This window comes from Hyaena hyaena, unplaced genomic scaffold (genome assembly GCF_003009895.1).
Source record: "Hyaena hyaena isolate Hyena2069 unplaced genomic scaffold, ASM300989v1 scaffold_312, whole genome shotgun sequence".
In the NCBI taxonomy this organism is placed as follows: domain Eukaryota; kingdom Metazoa; phylum Chordata; class Mammalia; order Carnivora; family Hyaenidae; genus Hyaena; species Hyaena hyaena.
The window spans coordinates 1,019,563-1,033,773 of NW_024080943.1; the positions used below are offsets into that span (position 1 = coordinate 1,019,563).

General features: G+C 46.8%; 1 protein-coding gene across 2 annotated transcripts in view; it reads left to right on the plus strand.

Annotated features, from left to right (window-relative positions):
• GDAP1L1 (ganglioside induced differentiation associated protein 1 like 1) overlaps window positions 1-14,211 on the plus strand; it is a 46,541-nt gene that overhangs the window by 5,667 nt on the left and 26,663 nt on the right. For both annotated transcript variants that reach the window (XM_039248492.1, XM_039248493.1), the window contains exon 2: window positions 4,634-4,797. The gene's annotated coding sequence lies outside the window, so the exon portion shown is untranslated. The remainder of the gene's footprint in view (window positions 1-4,633; window positions 4,798-14,211) is intronic.

Below are 14,211 nucleotides of genomic sequence, written 5' to 3' on the forward strand. Positions count from 1 at the left end.
TGTCCTTTCCTCTTAGCCAGTCTCTAGAGCCATGCCTACCCCTTTTCTCTAAGACCAGTCCCTGCTCTGATACCACTTTGCTTCCCATCTTGCCCCAATTCTCAGGAGGCTCACTCCATTTTTCCATACATGCAAACACATACCGTGTCTTCCCTCATCTTTTAAAAAAACAAAAACAATGAGGAAAAAAATACAAAACCAAGCCTACAAAGCCCCGTACTACCCAGATCTCCTCCTAAAGCCCTGTCCTTTCCCACCCCAACCCCCTTTAGAACCATAGTCAGTGTCTCTACTTCTTTGGTTCTCTCTCTCTCCAGCCCACTGTAGCCTGCCTTCTATCCACTTCTTGCCAAGGTCATGGGGAACTTTTTTTGTTGCCGAAACTAGTGTCTCTTTCTAGGTTCTTAATGTTGCTTGAGTTCTGAGCAATGTCTGACACTGGACATGACCTCCCTCTTAACTCCACTTCCCTCCTAGCTTGTGTGGCCCTGCACCCAGAGCCATGCTCTTTGCCGCTCCTGCTCTGCCCAGTTGCTGGTCATCAAGGACCTTGCCCTGCTCCCCTTCCCATCTCACATCCTTGTCATCCTGGGATGACGCTGTGACTATCTTGGAAAGGCTACTAGAAAGTTCACTCTGCAAAAGGGAGTGCTTAACAGCCAGGCTTTCTCAGACTGGAGACCAGAGCTTCTCTTAGGTGCCAGGAGTTCCCAGGCAGCCGCTCTGGGGCATCGTCTTCAGAGTGATTTGGTCCCACACATTTTTCATTCTTCTGTGTCCCCCTGTACAGCAGTCCGGTTCCTCGTTTGGCCCCTTAGCAGCATCACATTTTACCTGCTGCTCCTCGGGTGTGAAACTACACAACTTCCAGCATTTCATGCGGGGTCACCTTGCTCAGACTTCTATCCCTCCCAACCCTGGGGGGCTCCCCTCCCTTCCAGATCACACACAGTTTTGTGCAAATATGCAGTATTTCAGAGTTTTCTCCCCTCCCTCTTCTCCTTCCATTCTCCCTCCTCCCCCACCCAGGGTGGCATCTGGGTAGGAGGAGGGGGCAGCAGATGAGCTTTGTGGTTCAGATGTGTTCCCTCCCCTTTGCAGGTCTCTGCTGCAGTGTGGCTGCCCTAGACTTGTCCCTAGGCGTTATGGATTCTGGTGGGGCCCACCAAGATGGAGCTGGCTTGATTTCGTTCCTCAGCAAAATCATGGAAAGTGCCAGTGTTTGTAGTCACGAGGTCCTTGTGTGCCGCAGTCCTCACGGCTTGTCTCCTGACCTTTCCTCATCTACTCTGCATCACTGGGACAGGCGTACACTTCCAGGTCCCTAACATGGTGACTGGTGAAGGAGAGGGAAGATCTCTTGTCACTCACGTCCTCTCCGGGGGCTGCTTGTACAGCCTGGGTGCCAACCTGGTGCCGCGGCCCAGCCAGCGTGGGTCTTCTCTGAGCGGCCTGTGCTCTCCCCCGGCTGTGCTCGGGGAATGGGGCACCCGTGTCCTCCAAGCCTGTCTAGATGCTTCTGAGCCCCATGCAAGGGATTTGGCCTTAGAGAAGGGCGGGGCCAGACCACTTGCATCTGAATTCTTGTGCTTCTCTTTCTCCCGGGCAGGCCCAGAAGGGCTTTGTATGGGAACTTGTCTTTAATCTTAGTGCGTCACCTCCACACTGTGACTTCTAGAAAGTCTCTATCCTCTCACCACCCTCAGTTTGTGCTCTTGATCTATAAAGAGTTTGGAAATGAGGACACCCTTTTTTCTCCCCCCAAAAGCCAGATTTTAAGACTCTTATCTCACTATGGACTCAAGAAAATGAAATTTCAGACTCAGCGCTGAGCAGTGGCTCCCCAAGCAGCAGAGGCCACTCACTAAGTGGCTGGGGGCGCTGCGGGCTCACTAAGAATTGCGAAGCGTCTGCAACAGAAGTACAGGTTTTGACCTCAAGAAATGTTCTCCTTTAGCTTGATAGATGTGCCCACTTCTTGGATAGCCAGGCACTTTGATTGCCCATCTCACAAGCACTACAGAGAACAGGTAGGGTACTTCTCCAAAGGAAAAGATGGGTTGCTGTCACCCAAAGAAAGGGATTGGGGACATACGTCCAGGGTTCCACACAGCCAGCCAGAATGAATGCATATGTCATCCTGAAGTAAGAAGAAGGCAGGAGCATGGGACTTCAGAGGAAAAGAATGCGCTTCCCAGGGTGATGAGAAAAGTAGATGTTGGTAATGAGATGTCTGTCCTGCCATGCAGATGGGTCACTCAGATAAAGTTTATCTCTGCTAAGAACCCATGTTCTGGGAAAGATCCCCAATTTAGATTCTGCTGTATGGTTAAGGGAGGGGCAAAAGTTTCTCTTGAGCTCACAGGGTCTCCATTGACTTTGGCTCACAATAATCTTGTCAAAATGGCCATCTTGGGGCAGCCTGCCCTTGGCCCCTGCACCCCTCACCGTACCTCTGTGTCCTGTGTCCTGCTGGTTGCCTCTACATGGATGTTCCACAACACCTGGTGAAATGAGATGTGTTCAGAATCTAATGAGTTATCTTTCCCGCTGAGCCTAGTCTTCTGGCCTTTTCTGATTCCTTTCTACTGTGCTGGATCAAACTGGATCTGATTCACCACCTCCCATCCATCTGGCTCCTAGGTTATTTCATACCCCTGGTACTTTGGAAGTATTTTTAATGTATAATACATTATTTTTTTAATAAAAGATAATTTTCACAAAAGAAAAATGTGCCTCTATAGAAAATTCGAAAATATAAAGAAGAAAATCGAATGTCCTTCAGCCCCAGGACGTGGGAATGACTGTGAGCATTTTTGTCGCAGGGCTGCAGGGTGCCTAAGAGCCAGACCCACTCTGTTAACAGTCTGTCTTCACCACACCCACCCCTGAGTGTGGCCCTGGACATCCTGTCCAAGCCTTTTCTGTGCTTCCGTGTACTTTTCTGAAAAATGGGGATAATGATAGTACCCATCTCCGAGGGCTTGGACAGAATTGAGTCAATAATGGGCTAGGACACTGCCTGACTCATAGTGCCTCGTAGCTGCCATTATTAATATTACTGTTATTTTAAATGTATGTATTTTAATTGCTGATAAAGTGAATACAGTTTAATATTCTGTGTCTTCTGATTATCTGTTGTAAGCATTTTCCAGGTCACAAATATTCCTCAAAAACATGATTTTCAAGACTGTATAATTGCCCATCATTTAAATATATTCACAATTTCTTCTGTAGTTGACCATTCCTCTATTTTTGGACAGTTGGTGTGTGTACATTTGCTATAATAAAGAGTTCGGAGCTGAAAATCCTTCTTTATGTGTATATGTGCATATAAAATTTGTGTTTGTGTGTGTCTATATCTACATCTGACCACTAGCCTGATTCTTTTCTTAGAGTAGAATTTTATGCCTGAAGAAGGGATGGGATCTTTAAAGTCTCCAGCAACGTACTGAGAAATTACATAAAGGCAAGGTTAGCAACCACTCACACACTCAGGGACCCCTCACTATACCCTCTCCAGTATGAGCATGAGCTTAAGTCTGCCCATTGTAGCTGCTGTTCTTTTTTTTTTTTTTTAATGTTTTTTATTTATTTCCGAGAGAGAGACAGCATGAGCAGGGGAGGGTCAGAAAGAGAGGGAGACACAGAATCCGAAACAGGCTCCAGACTCTGAGCTAGCTATCAGCACAGAGCCCAGCATGAGGCTCGAACCCATGAACCATGAGATCATGACCTGAGCCGAAGTCTGACCTGAGCCGAAGTCAGACACTTAACCGACTGAGCCACCCAGGCGCCCCTGTTGCTGCTATTCTTTACAAGGCTTTACTGCATTTCACTGGGATGGTAGGAGATGGAACTTTGCCCCACGTGCTTCTGCATACCTTACTTTTTATAATGTTAATAAATTAACTGAGCACTCCCATAAACCCTAGAAGGACTATTAACTTGCTTACTGCCCTGTCCATTTTCCTGTGAGTAGAAATACAATCCATGGTGCTGGCAATACCTTCACTTGTTTCCCTGTTCCTCTGCCCTAAGATGTTTAGCATTTTGACAGCACAGGTCCCAGAGCCCAGTAAAAGTTCTACGAGAACCTGACTCAGGTAAGGTACTAGCTTAGGTGGACTGACCCATTTTCTGAACTCTGTGTGGCCTTCTCGGCACATTGCAATATATTGCACATCTTTGTACGATGTTTCAGATTCCAGTTTCCATTCAGTCACCCCAGCAGTGTTCATTCTAACCAACCCAATGGGAAGAGAGCTAGAGTTTTATTTTGCTCTAGTAAAAATCAACTAGGGGCACCTGAGTGGCTGAGTAGTTAAGTGTGTGACTTTGGCTCAGGTCATGATCTCATGGTTCATGGGTTTGAGTCCCACATCGGACTCTGTGCTGACAGCTCAGAGCCTGGAGCCTGCTTTGGATTCTGTGTATGTGTGTGTGTGTGTGTGTGTGTCTCTCTCTCTGCCCCTCCACCTCTTGCTCTGTCTTTCTCAAAAATAAACATTAAAAAAAATAAAGTCAACTAACATTGTTAAGTGCTTTATATTTTACAAAATGTGTTCATAAATGTGATTGCTGTGAGTCTCAAAACCGTTCTGGAGTTAGGTACATTATTTCCATTTTACAGATGGGGCCCAGAGAGGCGAAGCCACTAGTTGAACTGGGGAGTGACAGGGTCAGATCTCAAACCTAAAGCCTGACCTTTGCCTGCAACAAAGGTGAGCCAGAAGGAGGAAAATGACCTTGAGGGCAGGAGTACCGGCTCTGCTGAAGAGGAGTTGAAGGGCACAGGTAGGAGCACTGGGCAGGTGTGGTGGGCCCCTGGTTGTTAGAGCCTGTGGCCGGGACCTGCTCCTGTGACTCTAGGGGAGTGGACTCTGGGACTTGGCTCCCCATTGTGGGCCCTCGGGCAAATACCGCACTCCCTGAGCCTCAGTTTTATAATTGTCTGGTAAAGCCACTGAAGATTTTTCTTAAAGCAACACCTCTTTGATTATTACTATGCAATCTGTCCTTAAGATTTAGCCATGTAGGGGCTTCTGGGTGGCTCAGTTGGTTAAATGCCCAACTCTTGATTTCAGTTCAGGTCATGATCTCATGGATTGTGAGTTCAAGCCCCGTGTCGGGCTCTGCGCTGATGTGCAGAGCCTGCTTGGAATTCTCTCTCCCTCTCTCTCTGCCCCTCCCCTGCTCCCACAGGTGCTCGCTCTCAATAAACATTAAAAAAAAAAAAAAAAGTCATGTAAGTGCCTGTTTGTCTTTCCCTGATAAAGTGTAGAAATAATTCCTCAGTGTGGGCCTTGAGAATCTGTCAATGTTTCAGGTTCAAGTCTCTCATCCTCTGGCCTTCAGAATTTCTCTACTGCACTTCCAAAGCACCTTCTCCCAGTGGACACTCAGACCCAGGAGCCACCTCTAAGAATCATATTAGCCCATAGATATTCTTTATCACAGACCAGGGCCCCAAAATGAAATGTATTTTGCAGCTGACTTCAGAACGCCTAGAATACCCACCATGAACTCATCTGCCCAAATGCCAGGAAAACAAAACACAAAAAATCCTCATGCTCGTTTCTCAGCTGTGAACCCTGAGATCTATTCACTCTGTGAATTTCCCAGCCTGCCACAGCTGAGCCGGGCCCCTGGTGCTCCTGCAGAGCCTGAAGCTGCTGGCATAGGTTCTGATGCGGCATGAATGCTTTCACCTTCCCTCTGCTGGGTCCTGTCAAATGGAAAAGGAATGGAGCCCAGTCCTAAGAGCTGCTCAGCATGTCAAGGACCCCTGGAGAAGTGCCCTACACCTTTCACTTAGCTCACAGGAGCCGGAGCCAGCCTGGAGGAAGTGTGCATGGAGAACCTCTCAAGAATCCTGGGTGCTCCCCAGAAAGTGCCCCACGTGGCAGAAATGGCACAGACTTGCCTGCAGCCTTTGCAGATCACCCAACAGCAGACTTACAATGTGGGCAGACAGCTCCTGGCCTCATGCCAGGGACAGGACTTCTAATCTGCGACCTGTTATGTTAACCAGTGAGCAAAGGCAGTGTGGAGGTTGCCTGGTGTGATGGGCCCTCTCCACTCTGGAATCCACGCAAGTCATGTCAGTGAAATGAAGCATCCAATCTGTAAGGCCAAGAATGCCTGAGACACCCCTGCATTGCTATCTTCGTGAGAGAAAACAGGGAGAGGTTCATGGGAACCATCACGGGAAGGGAAGGGAAGGGAAGGGAGTGATCTATGAGAAAGAACACCCATCTGCAAATCGGGCTGAGTTCTGCTCTTGTCTCATAAACCCTGGGACAGATAACTCTCTTTCTCTGGGCCTCAGCTTCCTTGTTAAATGGTTATTGGAAGCATTCACTCTGTTTTTCAATGTGCAATTTTCTCAAATAATAACATTGCCAACTAGATAAAGCTGGCTAAAATAAAAGAGAGATCTAAAATAGAGTTTAAAACCAGTCCAATATCTGCTGGTTGGTTTTTCTTATTCAAAAGTAGTAGATGTTCAGAACAGGAAACATACACACACACACACACACACACACAAAACAAGGTACAGCCAAGCACAAAGTAGTTCGTGGAGAACACTGGCTTGGAGATCATGCTGTTGGCATCTTGTTGGGATCCTTCCAGATAAGAGGTACTTAACTTGGATTGTTGGATGAGCTTTGTGGGAAGAGAGCCCCGGAATGATTTAACAACCCCCTTTGGTGGGCCATTTAGGATATTTGAGTTGTTTTGCCATTACAAGGAATACCATGCAGATAGAAGCTGGATGAAAAAGAATTAGCACTTAATGAGAAAGCCAGCAGAAAAATGGACAAATTGAACACCTGACAAAGATACTTTAAAGGGCAAAAAAGGATGCCACATTGTCCTACAGTGCACAGAAATCACCAATGAGAGACAAATAGATTAATGCTCGCTTTCAGCCATTTACTTGTAAGTTAACACTTATTTACTGGACAGCTGCTGCTGCATCCGTGCCAGGTGCTGTGGGCTCTGCAGGCAGCCCAGCCACTGACCTCCAGCTTTCAAACTAGTAGAGATCAACACAGAAATTATTTCATACAGAAACCATCATTTGTGTCTAAGCAAACTACCTTCATGTGTGATTCTTCTTCACAGAAGAACCCTGAATCATTTTGCTTCCCAAGCAATTCTTGACCCAGCCTCCAGCCTCCGAGGGCCTGCATGGAGGAGAGTTCTCCTTCCAGTTCACGTACCATCCAGAGGCTGCCTCCAGGTGCCCCTGAATGGAGACCATTCCACATTTGTTTGTCCTCCTCAGAGAACAGGAAGTTTACTACCCTAGATTTGAACTCTGCTTGTTTGAAACCTTTTCCTCTATTGAACTGCATCCTCCCTCTCTGTAGGCTCCTCTGATTGGTCCCAGAACCTCACAAAGCAAGTCGGCCTTCATTTCCAACCTACAGATCTAAAGAGCTTTAGATCTTCAGGTGAGGCACCCAATCCCATGGTCTGCCCCCAAGACAGTACCCAGCATCTGTGATGTCCTTCCCTGGCAAGATAGGCCTGCAAGTCCCCTGTTGATGCATCAAACCTTGCGCATGCGCATACGAAACAAAGTGTCCATGAACAGATGGCCACAGCGCGGGGGCATCAAGGCCCAGACCTTTGAGGACAGATTATGCTAGTGACACTAGAAAACTTCCTACAGCTTCAGGAGGGTGGACGGGGACAGAGAGAAGATGAGCCGGCCCCGACTGAAGGACCTAATTGGCTGTCCTCCCAAAAAGAGCCTGTGTGCCTGGAGTAGTGCCTTCCACACTAATGCGTGTGCTAATCTCCTGGGGGGTTAAATTAGGAGGTCTGGGGTAGAACCTGAGATTCTGCATTTCTCCCAAGCTCCCAGAGCTGTGTGCTGATACTTCAGGAGATACTCTGAGTAGCAAAACCCTAGGGCAGTGGTATCATAGTACCCTGGAGGAGCTTTCAAAATACAGAAAGTTTGGCTTACTCCAAACAAACGGATTCAATCTTCTGGTCCATTTATTGACAAGGTCTCAAGCTAGACAGCACATTAGAATCATGGGAAGAGTTTTTTAAAATGCTGATTCTCAGGGTAGAGACTCACTTACTGATCTTTCTCTCTCTCTCTCACTCTCTCTCACTGCTTTAGTTTGAAACACTGACCAGCCTAATTTGGTATGGGAGCAGAGTTTCCCAGCCCTAGCTGCATATCACCTGGGAGAATTATAAAATGTCAATGTCAGGGCGCCTCCCTGCAGACCCCCTGAATCAGAATTTCTAGGGGTTAGCGTCACCTCGCAAAGCTCCCCAAATGATTCTGAGGGGAAGCCCCTCTTGTGGAGTGTGAGGGAAGAATCATCTGGGATTCTTGATAAAAATACAGGTTACTCCATGTTCCCCTGAACATTCAGGAACTTGAATGTTTAACAAGTGCCATGGGCGACTCTTAGGAAATGGCAACTTTGGGAAACACTGAGGTGGAGGAAAGATCCCTGGATTGGAGTCAGAAAGACTGTGCTCCTGGCTCGAGACTTCTCACAGGTCACAGGCTCATTCCTCATCTGTAAAATGGAGGTGATGATAATTGCATGGGGCAGTGATGGGTAACTGCCCCCAGAAGTGTGCATCCCCAGTCTCTAGGACAGTTTGTGTTGAAACTGGCTGTCCCAGGCCAGAGACTACATTTCCCGGCTCCCCTTCACATTTAGGTGAGGCGAACACATGACTGAGTTCTGGCCAATGGAAGAAAGGCATAAGTGAGGAGAGCTGCCACCCATATAAACCTCCCACAAAGTCCTCTGCTCTCTTCACTGTCTTCCCATTGGGTATTAATGCCCATTGGATATTAATGCCTACTGGATAGCAATGCCTGGGGGGTCTTGGAAGCCACATGGGAGGGTTGACAGAACTCTCTGCCCTTCCCCCAACCTGCTGCTAATTGGACCTTATGTGAGTGAAAAACTACGGTGTAAAGCCACTGTGATTTATTTGGTGGTCTCTCTCTCACAGTAGCTAATGCTATGTGAACTAACATACTGCCCCTAGGATTGTGGCAAAAATGATCTCGTACAGAGGCTGCAGACTGACAATGAGAGGGTTTTGAGATCCAACCCACAAATATGTTTGGTATTTCTGTGCCAGCCAGTGTTTTTTTGTTTTTGTTTTTGTTTTTGTTTTATCAACACATTTTTTTAAATATTTTTATTTATTTCTAGGAGAGAGAGAGAGAGAGAGACAGCGTGAGCAGGGGAGGGTCAGAGAGAGAGGGAGATACAGACTCTGAAAAAGGCTCCAGGCTCAGAGCTGGCAGTCAGCACAGAGCCCGACGCAGGGCTCGAACCCACGAACCACGAGATCATGACCTAAGCGAAAGTCGGACGCTTAACCGACTAAGCCACCCAGGCGCCCCTCAACACATTTTAAAAGAAGAGATTTCGTGTGAACATCTGGATCTCCAGGTTCCTGAAAACCTGGGGTAGCTGACAGTCATGCTTGCAATCCCACTGTGGGAGGGATTGCTGGGAACGGGAAGCAGCTATGCACCAGGAACACGTGCCCTTCCAGCCGCCATGTCTCCACCACACCCTTATGGCACCTCTGGGGGCCCCTGTAGCTTCCTGAGTCAGCGGGCCCTGATGTAATAGATGCAGATATTGGATGCATCCACTGTTAGGATTTTTTTTTAATATATTTTTTTTTAATTTATTTCTAGGAGAGAGAGAGAGAGAGAGCGCGCCAGCAGGGGAGGGTCAGAGAGAGAGTGAGACACAGACTCTGAAATAGGCTCCAGGCTCCGAGCTGGCAGTCAGCACAGAGCCCGACGCAGGGCTCAAACCCACGAACCACAAGATCATGACCCAAGCGAAAGTCGGACGCTCAACCGACTAAGCCACCCAGGCGCCCCTAGGATTTTTTTTTTTATTAGAAGAAACGTGTGTGTGTGTGTGTGTGTGTGTGTGTGTGTGTTTATTTTGAGAGAGAGAGAGAGAGCACATGCGCTTGAGTGGTGGAGGGGCAGAGAAAGAATCCCAGATAGGCTCGGCGCTGTCAGCTAAGAGCCCAACTCAGGGCTTGATCCCATGAGCATGAGATCATGACCCGAGCCAAAATCAAGAGTCAACGCTTAACCTGAGCCACCCAGGCACCCCCACTGTTAGGATTTTTCACAGCAGATTTCTTCAGGCAACTTCTAACTCCCAAGAGAACCATTCATCCTGCCCAAAACTTGGAAGCAAAATCTCCTGAGGGATCCTCACAGGCTGAAAGGATGTCCTCCACCTCCACCCACTCCACTCGGCCCAGGGCTATGGCCCTTTCAGGGTCTACTGTATATGGAGGCAGTGGTGTGTAGAGAAAAGGGCTCAGGTGTATCTGGGGTTCCATCAGTTAGACCTGCATCCCATCCCCAGCTTTGCTTCTTCCTAGATGGTGACTGGGGTCAGGCAGTTCATGTTTCCTGAACCTCTGTGTTCCCATCTGTCAGATGTGGACATTCGAACTCTTCTCATGGGATTTCTGTAAAGTGTCCGGTGACAGGACACTTAGACCATGTTAATTCCTTCTCCTTTCGCAGGCCTGCTTGCCTCCAGGAGTGAGGGAGAAATCAAGCAGTGTCTTTATTTTTTTTTTATGTTTTTATTTATTTCTGAGAGAGAGAGAGACAGACAGACAGACAGTGTGAGCAGGGGAGGGTCATAGAGAGAGGGAGATACAGAATCTGAAGAAGGCTCCAGGCTCTGAGCTAGCTGTCAGCACAAAGCCCAACGCGGGGCTCGAACCCATGAACCATGAGATCATGACCTGAGCCGAAGTCGGGCACTTAACCCACTGAGCCACCCAGGCGTCCCTCAAGCAGTATCTTTAAAAACAAAACAAAACAAAACAAAAAGCCCAAACCCAAATTCAAATTCTTTTTAAAAGATATAAAGAAAGTACTTCTATTGTAGCTGGATTAGTCTGCTCAGACTGCCGCCAACAGGGGTGGCTTAAACAATAGAACTGTACTTTCTCACAGTTCTGGAAGCTGGAGTCCAAGATCAGGGTCCCTGTAGGGTTGGATTCTGCCTCTCTTCTGGCTTGTAGACAGCCACCTTCTCACTGTGTCCTCACAGGGCCCTTGGGGCCTGCTTGGGGAGAGAGTGATCCCTGGTGTCTCTTGCTCTTGTAAAGGATTGGGGACCCACTCCTATGGCCTCTGTTAGCCTTAACATCCCCCTTCATCACCAAACACAGTCACATGGGGATTTTGTGGGGATACAATTCAGTCCACAATAGAAGGAAAACCAGAAAATACAACTAAGAAAGAAAAAAAAGGAGCACTCATTATCTCCTCTTGCCCATCTCCACTCACTGTGATATCACCACACAACCACTTTTACTCACTATCCTTCTATAATTTATGTATTTTAAAATTGAATTGTGCATACTTTTTTGGTATGTATTTTAAATGTTATAGTAAGCTAAGCTAAATAGAATTTTTAGAGTAGCTTATATAAACTGTTTTTTAATTGTAACCTTTAACTTGTAACCTTCTTCATTTGGTGGATATAAATTATTCCATGGTATGGACATATTCTAATTTATTTTTCTAATCCCCTATCGTGTGGACACTTAGAACTCCATTTTCTATGGATTCGGACGTTAGCTCTTGACCTGGGCTAATAACTTCATTCACCTGAGCATCAGTTTCCCCATCTGGGTTATCAAGATAGTGACAATATCACCTCAACTGAGATAATGACTAAAAAGTGTTTAGCACAGTGTCTGGCGCGTGGAAAACCCTCAAAGCTGTTATAATACCATATATATTATAAATACCAGTGGTAGACCGTAGTGAAAAGTTCCGTCAGGCTCTCCATCTTGCTGTGCACTGAGTTCACATTCAATGGCAACCTTCTGACAGCTGAGCCATCCCTAGTTCTCATGGAAGAAGGGCAGGAGTAATCCCATCACTGACAAGGAACAGCTAGTCTACAGTGTGAATTCATACGTTGGGCTGTCAGTATATGTATTTCAGGCTTCTTCAGACTTCTGGCACCCACACTGAATGTTACTTTCCTGATTCAGATGCTCCAGTGACTTCCCAGTGCCCTTAGCATCGTGTGATAACCCCTAAATGTGGCTTACCCGGCCTGGCATGACTACTGAGCCTCAACTGTGACCCCAGTTCAAGCCAGGTGAACAGCCATGGGTCCCTGGAACACGCCACCCTCGCTCTCACATCTGGGCTTTGTACCTGCTCCTCTCTCTGCCTGGAGCATGCATCCCTTTCCCCATCCCCAGCTAATTCCTCCTCATTCTTAAAGTCTCCGCTTGGAGGTCCCTGAGTAGATGCTGATAGTGTGTCCCCTGCTTTCACCACTTCTGTACACACCAGCTGACCCCCAGCTGGCAGCACCCACACTTATGGTCTGAGGACTTTTTGTAGACATGAGAACCTACTCTGCCGACTGCGGGGCAGGCCTGAAGGGCTGGGGAATTAACACTCCCTGCAGGGAACAACCTTCTAGCAACAACTGGCAGGACTTGTATGTAAATACCCTGGCTCTCTTCCTCCTCAGGATGGGCTTCCCACCAGCCTCAGAATGTCACTGTGAGATTAAGCTGCAGGTGCCCATGGTGCTAACTTGCTTGGCCATATACTTTCCCAGGCCGCCTTTCTTGTCTGTGTCATTCTTTCACTTGCCTCCCAGAATTTCCTTCTCCCAAATTAACTGCTTGTTCTTACATTCTTGTCTCAGGATCTGCTTCAGAAGAACCCATACTGAGAGCCACTGGCTCCCGAGAGCCTTCCTTGGCAGGTGGAACAGGCAGATGTCCCTCCCCGGCTCTACCACAGCCCTGGTCCTTACTCTAGCACAGCACTCATCACATTGTGTTTTATTCCCCACGGAAACACAGACGTTTCACTGGGACAAATTAAAATGGATGGGACATATTTGAAAAGATGGTCAACTTCACTTATGACTAATGAAACTCAAAGGAAGAATGCCAGCTGGTAAATACACATAAAAAGGCAAAAGTAGAAAATCTTTTTACAGCCTCTGATAACTGATTCAGCCAAGGACCATCAATGGATGAGAAACCGGATACCCCTAAGGTCCTGGTGGGAAGAGGGAAAATGGGCATTTAACATGGAGAGGGGTGGTCACCACCTCAAATCCAACTTGGCATCATTAATAGCAGGACAACAAGACATTGTGGAGCTACTGACACAAGGCAAAATGAAGCACATGGCACCACCCATGAAGGATTGATTAAATGTTTGCCCCCAATCTAGTCTGCCCTTTAGACCCAAGTACTAGTTTATAGGAAATACAAGGGAGAATATGACAAGTCAAAGGGCAGCACAGCGACCCCAAGTGGAACATTCTACAGGAAAACTGGCCCAGTCTCTCCGTGAGTTAATACCATCAGAGGGGAAAAAAATAAAAAGGAATGAGGACCATTCTCCAAAAAAAAGAGAGTTGAGAGGTGACAACAGAATTCATGGCATGGTCTTTGATTGGATCCTGGTTCAAACAAACTATGAAGACATTTCTGCTGCAACTGAAGAAATATGAACATGAACTAGATATCAGGGCCTTATTGTTAATATTAATTTTTTAATTGTTGTTTATGTGAGAAAATGACCTATGCTAGACATAAAGTATCTATTACTGAAGTGTTTCATGAATGAAGTATCATGATGCCTATAATTTATTTCAAAACACTTCAAGCCCTCCCCGAATTAAACAAACATGGCGAGCTCTAACCAATGATTGTATTCAGGTGATGGATATATGGGTGTTCATTGAGCTATTTTGTTTTCTATGTCATATGTTTGAAATTTTTTGTAATAAAAACTTAAAAGAGAAAAATAGAAACTATGATACACCATTTTTTACCCAGAGATTCAAAAAGGAAAAAAAAGTTGAACAATACACTGGGTTGGAAAAGTGCAGAGAAATGAGGCTTTTTGTAGGTTCTTAGTGGGGAGTGTAATTTGGAACAGCCTCTTCAGAGGGAACTTGGGCAGAGACAAATTCTTTTTTTTTTTAATTTTTAATGTTTTTATTTATTCTTGAAGGGAGAGAGAGACAGACTGTGAGTGGGGAAGGGACAGAGAGAAAGGGAGAAACAGAATCTGAAGCAGGCTCCAGGCTCTGAGCTGTCAACACAGAGCCCCATATGGGGCTCGAACCCACAAATTGTGGGATCATGACCTGAGCTGAA